The sequence below is a fragment of the Etheostoma spectabile genome, chromosome 3 (assembly GCF_008692095.1).
Source record: "Etheostoma spectabile isolate EspeVRDwgs_2016 chromosome 3, UIUC_Espe_1.0, whole genome shotgun sequence".
Lineage (NCBI taxonomy): Eukaryota > Metazoa > Chordata > Actinopteri > Perciformes > Percidae > Etheostoma > Etheostoma spectabile.
Genome location: NC_045735.1, coordinates 8063341 through 8076523, shown reverse-complemented (window position 1 = coordinate 8076523; position 13183 = coordinate 8063341). Strand labels below are relative to the sequence as shown.

Sequence of the window (13183 nt, the reverse complement as noted above, 5' to 3'; positions counted from 1 at the left end):
CTTTCATTTTCTCAAAGGCAGAGCAGGATACCCAGGGCTTGATTTACACCTATCACCATTTCTAACCACTGGGGGACCCTAGGCAAGCTGGGGGAACTCATATTAATCTTAAAAAAACTCATAAAGTGACATTTTACAACGTCCACAGCCTCTAAAACAGGTTAAATGTAACAACTTAATGTTGAATTCACACGCGTTTTTTACATTGTTGGAGGTTATGCCAACCAGTGTATAATGAAGGCATGTTGTGTGGGTGAAATTAGATAACTAAAGCTAACATGCAGCGGCCGGCCGATCGGTTGCTCTGCTCCCACTGTAGGGATCAGGGGTGGCTCGGCCATCTGGCAATTCTGGCAAATGCCAGAGTGGTCGGACAATTTTTTTTTTTTTTAAATATTGGCTGGTCAGATTTTATTTTTCAAATATACAAATAAATTGTCTTTACAGGCCGCATAGGACAGGTTTTTATCGCTTGAACAATTTCACTATGATTTTGCTATATTAATGATAATCATATTAATAATAATAGGCTAATAAATATTAAGCATTTTGCCATTAAGAGGTTATTCAAATTGGGATGTTCAGTCAAAATCAAGCACGTCACCTTCAAACGGGATCTCCGTTTACAGAGTTCTGGCTGAACCAGACCCTCCCGGTGATCATGCTGCTCTGGGGCGGCAGCTTCGCAGCACGAAACCGCTGCTGACAGACGCAGAGCTCAGCCAGAGCTCCAACTGCTGTCTGTCCGCCCGGCTGTCTGACAGCATCAGTATTAAATTGAGACAGTTTCATTACCGGTTAAAAATGTCTTGTTGTCGCGTTAAATGTTTTGGCACGGTTAGTTTTAACGCCTGATGTGAAGTGTAGGCCTATAGGAGTACACATGAAAACCCTGAACAAGCAGCGTTGTTCTGCTCTGTCTTTCTACTGTGCCTGATTCACATAGTGTTTAGTTTTACACTATAGGTTAAACTGCAATTAATCCACAGTTCACATGTGTGCATGACCTGTGGTGGTCCATTACATTGTAGGCTAAATTCAACATCACTGATCATTTTTGATCAATAGAATGTAGTAAACATTACAGTTCACAACGTTTTGTGTTCATAACATGATTGTGTTATTGTACAATTTAGCAGTTAAATCAGTAGCCTATGTAAGTCAATCCCACATTTTTAACTTGGGAGCAAAACATGCTCCTTGGGTAAAAAGTTACCATAAGCCCTGTTCATGTTAAAAAAACAACTGGACTTTGGGGTCAAGTGTTGTCTTATACGGCCCATGTCCCAGATGTAAAAAGCCCCCTTACTGGACTGCTGAATATAATAATATTATATTATATTTTGTATTTTGAATTGTTATCCACCACCAGAATTTTGTGATTTCCTTGTCATAAATATTGACATTTTTACAAAAAATTGGTGCCTAAAAATGTATAAGAATGCAGGAATTGAAGTCTTTTACCATCAACATTTTTAAGGGGAGGACCCCAGAACCCTCTTGCTTTATGTTACCCCAAAGACCAATTCTGAGCAAGGAAAAACCCTGAAGTACTGGATAATCACAGACAGCCGCAAAACCGTTAAAATGGATAAGACGAGACAGACAATATGTACAGTGTCAACAAAGAGAAACAAGGACAATCAAACACACTGACAGTGACAACAAAGATACAACATACTGTAGAGAATGACTTAACAGCATACAAACGGTATAAATAGGTATTATGTGTCAATTTTTTATAAACCTGTGCTCTTAAAAAATAGTAAGCATTGTTTGTCAGTTACTTACATTTAATGTTTAAAAATCTGTTACATTAGGTACTGCTTATACTATTTCATCATCTGTACACAAACGTAATTACTGAATACACGTGTCTGTGGGTGGGGTTTCATGGACGTGGTTATGTGGGCTGGTATGGCTACAATGCCAGGGCTGAATTTTTGTCCCAGTCCGTCCCAAGTAGGGAGACTCATTTACCGAGAGAACAGCTGACAGTCCGGGAGAGGCACTGTCTGGTTAACACAAGCTTTTAGCTGTGACTGTCCTTCCGTTGCCGTACCTGAAGTTGCTGCATTTTGGCTGCTGTCTGTGGATTCCTTGGGGTTTGGTTCGGTGGAAAAAAATTCTAAGGTTTCGCCAAATCCAAACCCCGTCAAAAAGCCCAATATTTGGCCAAATCCAAACCTGAATTCTGGATTTGGTGCATCACTAATCCTGTGACACTAAATGCATTGGAGAAATTATTTTATGAAGTGTTTACATGCATCATTTTGCTGTGTAACTTTACCTTGCGTCACATATCCTACTTACTTGCTTAATGACTGCTTCTGAATTTTTATAATTTATATATTGGCGTGGCATCTTCCTTATTCCCCAAGGGGCCAGTAATAATGTTTCTCTCTCTGGATATATTAAATTAAAAAGTGCCGCTGAAGCCACATCCATTATGTTTTGCCATTTACACACATGCAATGTAAACTAACAGTTATTATACCATTATAAACATCTAAAAATAACATCATATTTAATGTCACTCACTTCTTACTGCAGGCAGTACACTACTAAAATCAACTACAGAGTTGAATCAACATGTTTTTATCACAATGTCAGCAAAATACTGAGCATTACAGTATACAGTCAGCTTCACAGTCGTTGGGTTTATTGCAGGGCAGTTGCCTCCAATAAACTGATGACTCAGTGAATCCACCTCGTATGATCTCTGCTTACGATTTATGAACACTTTTACCTGAGTGTCTTAATGTACTGTGTATGTCAATATATGTGTTTTGTTTTGCTGAGCAGAGCATTGAGTTTCATGATTTACGATGGTGTCAGCTCAATTTCATTCACATGGCCCTGCTCCCTGTCAAAGGCTGTTTTTATCAGTACTGGTCATGGTTGCATGTCTTTGTATAACCACAGGTAGTCTTTTTTTATTTTCATAAGTGCAGTGGTGTACTTTCTTAACAGATGTTTTGACTTACTAAGAACAAGCTCATTTGATCCATAATGTTAATGGTGCCTCTGTTCCATTCAAATGCCAGTGAGCACTATTCCTGATCACTTGAGCTGGTGCACCTAAATAGAACGCAGACATTATTGATGCTGTTAGTTACACCTGTGTTTCACAAGTCATAGTGTCCTTGTTCCAATAGGAAGTTTTAAGTGCATTCAGGTGTGCTGCATACAGCGGATTAAGAAGACAAAGTTGAGACTATACTTATCCTTTTTTTCCATTATTTGTGAGATGTCCTCTGATTGGCCAAAATCCTGGATATCCAAATGCAATAACATTCAGCATGTGTGTTTATAGTTCATCTGTGGGGTCTTACTCAAACTGGCATATTTAAAGTATCTTAAAACTAAGTGTACATGTGTCCTACGTTGTCTCAATACAAAACAATACAAACATTGCATGGATGTTTCATATTTGTAGGTGATGGTAGGGACAGGAACTCATCTTTACTTGGGCCGTTAGGTGCTTTCCTTTGCCTATTAACCCCCATTTATCAACATCTTTTAAATGTTTGTCTTTGTTTGCCAATTCATGGAACAGAATCAATTCTAAGCCTGGTATTCGACTTTGTGGTGATCACTGCAGTGCAGGAGTAAGACCTTAAAGTCATGGTGAAGTCAGTGAAGGCCAAAAAGCTGCAACAGCATCTGTAGAAACCAATGAATCTGAGATGGTTATTGTGTCAAGTATAAAATACCAGCAGAACACATTTATTTTGCAGCTTGGATTTGGAGACAAGGCTGCCTGAACTTTGGAGGCAGAACAAGTGGCTGTTGGACATTTCAAACACAGGCTATTACAAACACAGAGCTGTGTAGTGTGAAATTGCAAAGTGATGTAGTATTAACTACACAGTGACTTTGAGGCCAGTGTCCATGGTGACTTGATCATATATGCAAGCAGTAGCACCTTGGAGGCAGTGTTTGTTGTGAATACTTTTGAACACACGTTGAGTTATTATATTGTAGGTGTTTAGTAGCACTGCCAGGGGATTGTTGGTGATCAGATAATCAGCAGACATAGGCAAGCTCAAATGGCTGGCTACCGGTCTGCCTGCTGGCTATACTCAATTATTGTCAGTGACGTCATGTAAAATGAATCTAATAACAAGTTAACATAAAAGTGCTTTCTATTGCAAAGTTGAGGGTTCTATCAGTTATTTAAGTATTAAAATTTGAGGTGTAAACCATTTCTAAGCATGTGTTATTAATAACATAATGAAGGCTCCATTGCATTAGTAAGACATGCCAAAAAGCCAGCATTTATAACATATCCATTGAACTGGAATACCTGGATTTAATACAGTCAAAAATAATCTGAGCAGTTACACATGTCCAACACATGCGTAATTCGAAAACTACTGTCAAACCCGACAATGCTACAAATCCAATCTTAACACTAACATAATCAATTTAGCAAATTTTAAACAAGTATTATAATGTATTTGCTTTCACTTGTTAACCAACTACAACAAGAATGCAGCACAACAACATTAACTAGTTATGGCTATGTATCTGGTATAACTGCAGGGCTAGCAGTTGGGGTAGGCACACTGTTGTTAAAATGTTGCTAGCATTGCATGATTTAAGCACCTGGTACACACTAATTCTATGTTTTAATGTTTATCACTGGTTTATTGAGCAGTGCAACACTGCTGATGGATATGAACATAGCAGCAATGTTGGGACTTGTATGAGACTTGTTGGCAGCTGCCAGATAGTTGTAATTACATTTTAACATGTTGCAGATGCTCAGTTTTGGATATAACATGATGCATTTTGGCTTAATTAATTCATCAGAGAGGGAAATACAGATTGATTGAGAGTTGATAATAATGTTCTCCTGCAGCAGGTCCATAATTATACAATGAGGTGCTTTTTATAAGTGACATCTTGCCTACATACATTTAGCTCTATACTACGTGAATTTTGCTTGCACATCTGGCATATGTGTGTGCCCAAGCTTGTAAAATTTGGTTTTGGTTTTGTTCTCAGATTATGTAGCCTTGGAGCAAAGGAGACACATTCGGCCGGACTTCCTATGAGCTGGACTGGTAGAATAGTCCTTAACATCTTCCTTTAGTTAAACACATAAGAGTGCAAAGTGTGTTTTAGCAACAAGGAAGTCATCCTTTGCCAAAACATGTTTCTTTTCTTATGCAATAGTAAGAAATATACTAATTAGCGATCTGTCAGTTGTATTTGCTGTTATTTGATGTACTTTGTCAAAGTCATAATTTCACATATATCTATCTAGCTATCTAGCTATATATCTATCGTTTTGTTCTTTCTTCTCTTCCTTTTGTTAGGAGTGCTGTGTAACCTTGAGTGTGTTTCCAGCATACAAGCAGAGGCTACTTTCTTATTCAGAGTGTGTGTGCTGCAGTAATGTCTGTCACAGCCCATTTCCCTCTAGAATAGAAAATGCCAGCTGACACACAGCTCAGGATTAACCACGCTGTGTCCATGTGTGCTGACGGTATGTGTGTCCTCTCAGCACACCACCCAGTGCAACCATCAACATTTTTTTTGTCCCTGGCACAAATTGAAGAAAATGAATCTAGTTGTTTTTTTGCTTATTTTTTTTCTTCCCATCACAGTAAATGAAAAAAGAACTTCAATATGACCTTTCTGCAATATAGCGCGAGCATTTTAGGTTTACGTTTGGCTATATTGGCTTCATCATTAAAGGCCACCTTGTAATGGGTTGTATAAAATAAAATGAAATAGTATAATATAACAGCCTGATTTAGTTCCCACTTTCATGAGAGTTACTGTGCTGCTGTTGACAGTGGTGGAAGAAGTACTCAGAGCTTACAAGTACCAATACCATAATGTAAAGGTATCCCCTTTACAAGTTATGCACTTGGAATCCTACTTAAAGCTTTAGTGCGTAACTTTTTGATATTAAAGAATGTTTGTTACATTCAAGCAAGTGCCAAATGAGTTGCTACAAAGCTAATCAAGACTGTCAGCTCCACACAACTCTTAATGTATTTCTTAGTATGGCCATGTTCAGAGGATTGTGTTGTCTGGTGACTTTCCCCTGCAGAACCTCGAGTGAAGATAATTACCTCTTCTGAAGAGTCCATGTTTTTTTTTTTTTTAACTCCTCCCTGTCCTCTGTGGCTACTAGCAACTGTGTGTAGGAAGGGTTGGGGCATGTGCATGATCACGTAAGACTTGTATCATGTGGACATGCCAACAGTGTTATTTTCATTATTTACAATTCCTCATGGGGTAACAGAAACTACGCACAACAGCTTTAGGTAAAAGTACAAAAGCTAAATGTTCATAAAGTATCAAGAGTAAAGTTGTTTGTGAAGTAAAATAACCCGTGACTGACATTTTATAAAAAAAAACATTATTAGATTGTTTACAGCAATGTATTACTCTCTAAGCAGCATTTTGCTAGAGGTCTAGCTCATTTTACCTTGTTTGTTTGTTTGTTGTAAACAAGGTAAACTGATGTGCAGTTCAGTACCGTGGTTCTCAGCCTGGGTGTTTCACATAAAACCAAATTTCACATGTAGAAGACATAAAATACATAACAGCAACACATGGGAAATAATAACTAGAATAAAGGCAAACAGGCCATACCAGTGATATGCATAACACTTGGCACCTAAGTGAAACAGCAACATGTTTTATTCAGGGAAGTTTGTAAAATACCTTGAAAGGTATTTAAAAAAGGGAGCACTTCTAAGGTAATTATGTGTTGTAGTTCATTCCATGCCCAGGGTGCATACAACCAGAAAGCAGTTTTACTAAGCTCTGAGCACACCTTGGGGACATTTAAAAGAATCCAATTTGTAGATCTAGTGCTTTAGCTGGTATGAAAGGATAACAGGCTGGAGATACAAGCAGGTAGTTTACCTAACAACGTCTTAGCATTAAAGCAATAAGCATCTAAGCAATACATATCAACATGCATTTTTCTCCACTGGAACAGGGGGTTAGATTAATATAAAATACAATGGTGAGTGTGTGAGCCTGAATTTGTCACGGAACGTAACGCAGTGTGACATGCAGAATCCATTCTTTTTTTTTTTTTAAATGGAACAAAGCCCAGTTTTGGCCAGTTTATGCCCAGCTTTTTTAATCATCTTTAACAATGCATTGCATTTTATAAACATATATAAAATAGTAATCCGAAAAGCAATGAATATATATTGCTGTCAAAGTAATGCAAGTAAAATGTTTCTCTTTGAAATGTTTTAGAATAGAAAGGATAAGGTTTCATAAAATGGGAATACTCATCAAATAGTAGGAACTAATGTAACTCACAATTGCACTTGAGACCAGTACTTGAGTAAATGTAATACTTGCTTACCACAGTCTGTTGAATGGTATTACATATGCAGAGATGTGTGGAATTGTATCCACTCCATTTGTATCACTGGCTGCTCCTGCCCTCCACTGGAATAAACTACACTCTGATAGATGATATCCTGCAGGTACGGTACATAGCAGCTCTGTTGTCTGTTTTGTTTCAGTCGGTAACTTTTTATATATCCTGACTGCTTAATTTAAGGATTTACACATTGGTAACCCAGATGTGCACATCAGTTAATCAAGTTATTCTTACCCTAATTCATCTAAGATGCAGTGAAGGTTTTCAGCATGCCTATAATTACATTATTAACATTCTACCAAACACAGAATGCATGTTTATCCTTAACCATACACCCCTTATGCTCACATAAGAATAACATGTTGCACAGTGAAGAGAAAAGATCTTTGTGTCCGTTCATGTGTTGGATGTTTTTTAATAGGGAAATAAATATCCTTGATATATTTATCTCTGCATATTATGTGTCAATCGTTCCGTATAATCATATGAAGTTTAAACTTTCATTTACGCATTGACAGAAATAGTTTCAACCTCTCAGATGTAGACGCAACGGAATCCTTCATCCAGACTCATTCCTCACTTTATTCTACTTAACATGTACTTTAGCTGAGACCTCTAGAATGCCATTTGAGAGGTCCAGTGGACTATATTAGGCTCATAAATCTGGTCCATTAGGAACAGGATCTGAGATGAGAGGATATGAAATCTCTCTACAGCACCATATCTGACACCTTGAATGTCATTTTAATCAGTCTGCCACAGTCTGAGCCTTCCCTCTTTAACCTCACCTCCTTCTCTTTTAACTTCTGCTTTGAATGCAATGCTCTGCCAGACACCAAATTAAATTGTCTTCATATTGCACAGTTTTAGTCCATAGTAATTTTCTTAGTTTAACATGCTCTCTGTGTTGTGTGGGCTTAATTAGCAGTTCTACTATAATCTTCCTCACTTTTGAACATAACAAATGTGTTATTTGGTGATGTTAGTTTGTATAGAAATGTAAGTTTACAGTTGACTTTAAAAAGTGGAAAGAAGGATCAGAATTACAAGTTGCTGGGAGGTAGGTTATGGGATATAGGCTCAAGTAATAAAGGTGTGTTGGCCCTCCAACATCACAGACGGTGTTGTCAACGCTGTGGATATTGAGTGTCTATCACCTACAGTAGATTATAATTAAGGCCGGTTTCACATTACTTCTTTCCAGTTAGTTTAAAATGCCTCTATCCAGATGCCACATTAGTGTTTAGCTCCAGTAAGTTGTGGCTCTGTCTGACCATAATATCCTTCTAGTTTTACATTGTTGTTCCTTTACAAATGCATTTGTTGTTATTATTGTGCCAGTTCTCATGGGTCTTGGTGGAGGTAAGAGAGGGGGGATATTAAGACAATAAATTAAAAAGGACAAGTATCAGAAGTATTCCATAACAAACAATCATAACCTAGTGCATGTAAATGTAGTCTATGTAACAGATGATGTCTGGCTGCTGAGGTGAACAAAATGCCCGGTCAGCCGTGGAATAACAGGCTCTGCACCCAGCAGAGCCAAGCCCAGCATGACCAGACCAGTTCAAGAAAATGAAACACCCAGCAAGCCATGCCATTACCTGCTGTGGCTCAACATTCTGGAGAAGCCACAAATAGGCTGCAGAATACCCTGAACTCCCAAGTGTGCCCACTAGCACAATTAATGCTGTACAGAACATTGGCAGACAACATCAGGTCAGTGTACTTATCAATGTTATGGTTGTTTTGCAGTTAAAGCTGATGTATTTACTTGTGTTGTTCAAAGAAATAAATCCAGTATTTTTACCAACAAAGGCCTCAATCAATATTTTGGGAAATATAATTTCTCTGTTATTGGTCACACAACAAAGTTGAGAAAGAGGTTTTCTGTCTAGCCCAAAAACACAAAAAAACCCAGTGGCCTAGAAAAGGACAAGTGGCTTTTTGTAATTTAATAGGTGCATACAAGTGTTTTAATATAGGGGAATATGCCTTGCCATTGTATAAAATATAGTTTTGTAGTTAATACAGATACATGTTTAATATTTACATGTTACAAAAAAAATCTTTTTTCAGTGAACAGTGATTCAGTGTGATCTGTTTGAACATGGTATTGCAACAACTAGGCTTGCCAATGTGACTAAGTCCTTATTAGCTAAGGCTGTAACATTTAACAAAATGAGGCCATGTGCAGAAATGCATTGGTTGAATGAAGGACAGACTATTTCATTAAACTAGATAGTGTTGGTAAGTAGTCTTTCACATTTACCCAGACAACTCAGCAGTGGGAGCTTATCTACATGGGAGCAAAGCGCTGTGCACAGTGTCATAGGTAGCATCCATCTGCCACACGCTGCATCCACCTGTAGTACTGTATGTCCAAACATTTAGATTTCTGAGGAGTGTGACCTTCAGCAGATTGTAATGCATAATGTATGAACAGCAAAAATATGCACAGTTTTAGCTGAATGATCCCCCCCCCTACACACACACACACACACACACACACACACACATACAGACACACAGACAAACAGACAGACAGACAGACAGACAGACATTTTGAATTTTACATTTTTAAAATTGAAATAACATTACAGACACCACTGAATGAACAATATGCTGAATACACTCATTAACTGAAATGTGTGAACTATTGCTAATGCCCAACTGGTCATAAACCTGAGGCATAAATGCATTTCATGTATTCAATCACTGCTTGATTATTCAAGATACGTTTAAGTGCAACACTTTTAACTCATTTTACATTGTGCTTTAATTTATATTTAATCTGACAAAAAAGCATTATGACTTTCAAGCTTACACTTGAGGATAGTAGGTCAGCTGAGTCATCTCTTTTAAGTCCCTTCTTAAAAGATACTTTTATCGAAGAGCCTATCCTGATTTTAGTTGATCTTGAACCTTTTGAACTATCTTTTGGTCTTTTAAAATTCTTTTCTTTTCTACACTGTACAGGTTTTTATTCATCAAATAGTTTTTATTTGTAGTTTTCAAAAACCTGATGTTTTTATGACTGGCTTGTTTTGTTTGTTTTGTGAAGCACTTTGTAAAATGGAGTTTGAAAAGTGTGATTTAAAATAAACATTATAATATTATTACTTAAACTCAAAACCCATAGAAAATGAGGGTGAAGAGAAAGTATTGGCCCATCAACTCAGTGTTAGCTTTAGAGATGATAAAGTGTAATGGCCCTGATCCTTGCCCGGTGGAAGTCATAGCCAACACAGAGAGACAGCTAATCATTGTTTGGTAAGTCCACCTTGATGATGTATGGAGATGATTCAGCATACTCAACAGAGTGTCTGGTTTGCTGTTTCTGGCCTCAGCACCAAAATGCACCAGAAGATTGTTATTTGTTACTTGGATGTACAATGCTTATGTGGGAACACTGTGAGCATGGTGCAAAATATACTGTAAGATTTAGTTCTGGTTCAAACCTTGAAAAGCCTTGGTATCTTTGTCTGGGTAAGTGTCAAAATCGTTCCAGCTGTACACTTTTAGTGGATGATTCATTCCAATTTGATGTTTGTGTAATTGCTTTTTTCATAGCTATATTTTACAAGAGAAGTTTGCTATGTTAAAGCAAAGTCAAAAAAAAGCAAATTGTCATCATAGTGGTTGCTATCATTTGCAATGATTGTGTTATCTAGACATAAATCTGTAAAACCCTTATAAAGAAATACTATATTTTTGGGAAATATGCCAGTTTTTGTCTTGCCAATAGTTGGATGTGGAGATTGATACCACTCTTCTACCTGTAAACTAAATAGGAAACTATCGCCAGTTAGCTTAGCTTAGCAGAGAGACTAAAGACAAGGGGAAACAACTACCCTTGCTCCCTCCAAAGATATCAAAATCCACCAGCGCCTCTAAAGTAAATGTTTAAAAAGAAAGCAAGCATGTTAATTACTGTGTATTTTATACATACAGAAACTAAGCACATGGATTTCCAAAGTTGACAATGAGTTAATCAGTTTTCAAGAATTCTCTTTAGTCAATTGATGATGATGAAACATATCAGTATAGACATTTAAACAATTACAATATTTTAAAGATGATACCTTTATGCATTTGTCGGGTATCTTATATACACTTCTTGTTCTTCTGCACATGACAAACTGCTGTTTGGCAAATACCTCTCTCAAATTATTGCCATGGATCGCTACAGTTTTGTAGCCATCAGTAAAATATGTTTGCTTATTTTTGCACAAGGGATGATAATGTACTTTTGGTTTGTGTGAGAAATGCACAGCACGGTGAGTTACTTGATATTGATTATATTTTTTCATACAGATCAGCAAGCATTCTTAACCTACCGTAAGACATAGCTCAGCAACATGAGAGAAAGGGAATCTTTCAGGGGAACACATTACTTAAAGTGCAATCTTAGGCATTATCATATCAGGGCACTGTTGATACTCTAAAACAGGTACTGTCCTCTTTTCTTTGAAACTGCCTATTTTTTTGCCAGAGGGATGATAATGATGCTTGATTTAACTCTACATTTAGTCATGCGCTTAACAGATATGTCAAAATATAACATCAAAGTACTGCTTTTTATGAGATCACTACTTAAGTTGAATAAGTATCCCAATGAGTCAAATGTGTCATATGTACACCTAGAATCTACTACTTCTTTTTTTTAACACTATTTGTGTAAAACGACCAAATACAATCTGCCATATTCAAAGTCCTGCTTTTTATTTCTATTACTGACACAATGGCTGCCTTTCCTGAGGCAATCATACACCACGGAGACACAAAGATGGAGCCCTGAGGATTAGAGAGTATCTATCTTATTTTATTTTCTCACATTTAATCGTCACTCACCCCTGCCTCACAGTAAATGTACCCACTAGTGTAATTACTGTCTTCTCTGGTTGTGGATTTTTATCAGGCAATGTCATATTTATTCCCTAAAGAAGTCCAAAAAGGAAGATGCTTCCGAATGGGATTCACTGATTGCTCTCTTATTAGACATTGATGGGAGGTTGATATGTTTGATGGGGGAAACCTAGTGGACTTGGATATTATCTTTATTAATGTTTCCTAATGTGCTTTATTGTTTGTGTCTGCACAAACAATAAAGCAAAACTTCCAACTCCCTGCGTGTCCACTCGATGGTGCTGACTGTGGTTTCATGTCTAGATTATGTTTCTATTACAGTATAATCAATGACCATTTCTCTATGCCACTGAGAGGCTGCTAATCCATCTGATGGCATTTGATTTGGGTGCTATAGTGAGTTGTTAAATTAACTTAATGCACTTCACTAGTAGCCAAAGTGTTTATCTTTTTTACCTTCAAAACCCCTATATCTCAAGCTACGGTGTTAACCAGGTGTAGTGATTGACGATCCATATCTTTTCAGCAATTAGACTGCGCTCCTTAAAAAGCAGCAAGCACATAAGGTCAAACTGTAATTGCTGTGTATTTTTGGCAGGGAATGTATCCATGTGCTGTTGCACTTTTTTACTTTTTTTTCTACCGACTGGAAAGATGAAATGATTATTATTCAGTCCACAGCCACACATAAAGCAGTCAGTTTTTTTTGATTGTTGTTGCCCAAAAATGCCTTATGTTGCTTAAGATTTTTGTTGCAATAAAGTTGCGGGGGACAGAGAAAGTTGCAAAAAAAGTTGGGATTTTTTTTTGTATAGTTCTTTAAAAATTTAAAAGAAACTTGTTTTGGGGAGAATAAACCTACTGTAGGCTGAGTTCTCCTAGTAACTTCAGGATGCTGCAAATGTTGGTATAATATGAAAATGGCTGGTGGATTTAAGACAA

At 37.3% G+C, this 13183-nt stretch overlaps 1 protein-coding gene and 1 long non-coding RNA gene across 3 annotated transcripts in view; both read left to right on the top strand.

Moving 5' to 3' along the window:
• lsamp (limbic system associated membrane protein) overlaps positions 1-13183 on the top strand; it is a 713356-nt gene that overhangs the window by 340405 nt on the left and 359768 nt on the right. The window lies entirely within an intron of this gene.
• The window catches only part of LOC116671770 (uncharacterized), an 18555-nt gene continuing 8001 nt past the window's right edge, over positions 2630-13183 (top strand). The window contains exons 1-2 of the long non-coding RNA XR_004327357.1: positions 2630-2639; positions 9092-9097. This is a non-coding gene — a long non-coding RNA (uncharacterized LOC116671770). The remainder of the gene's footprint in view (positions 2640-9091; positions 9098-13183) is intronic.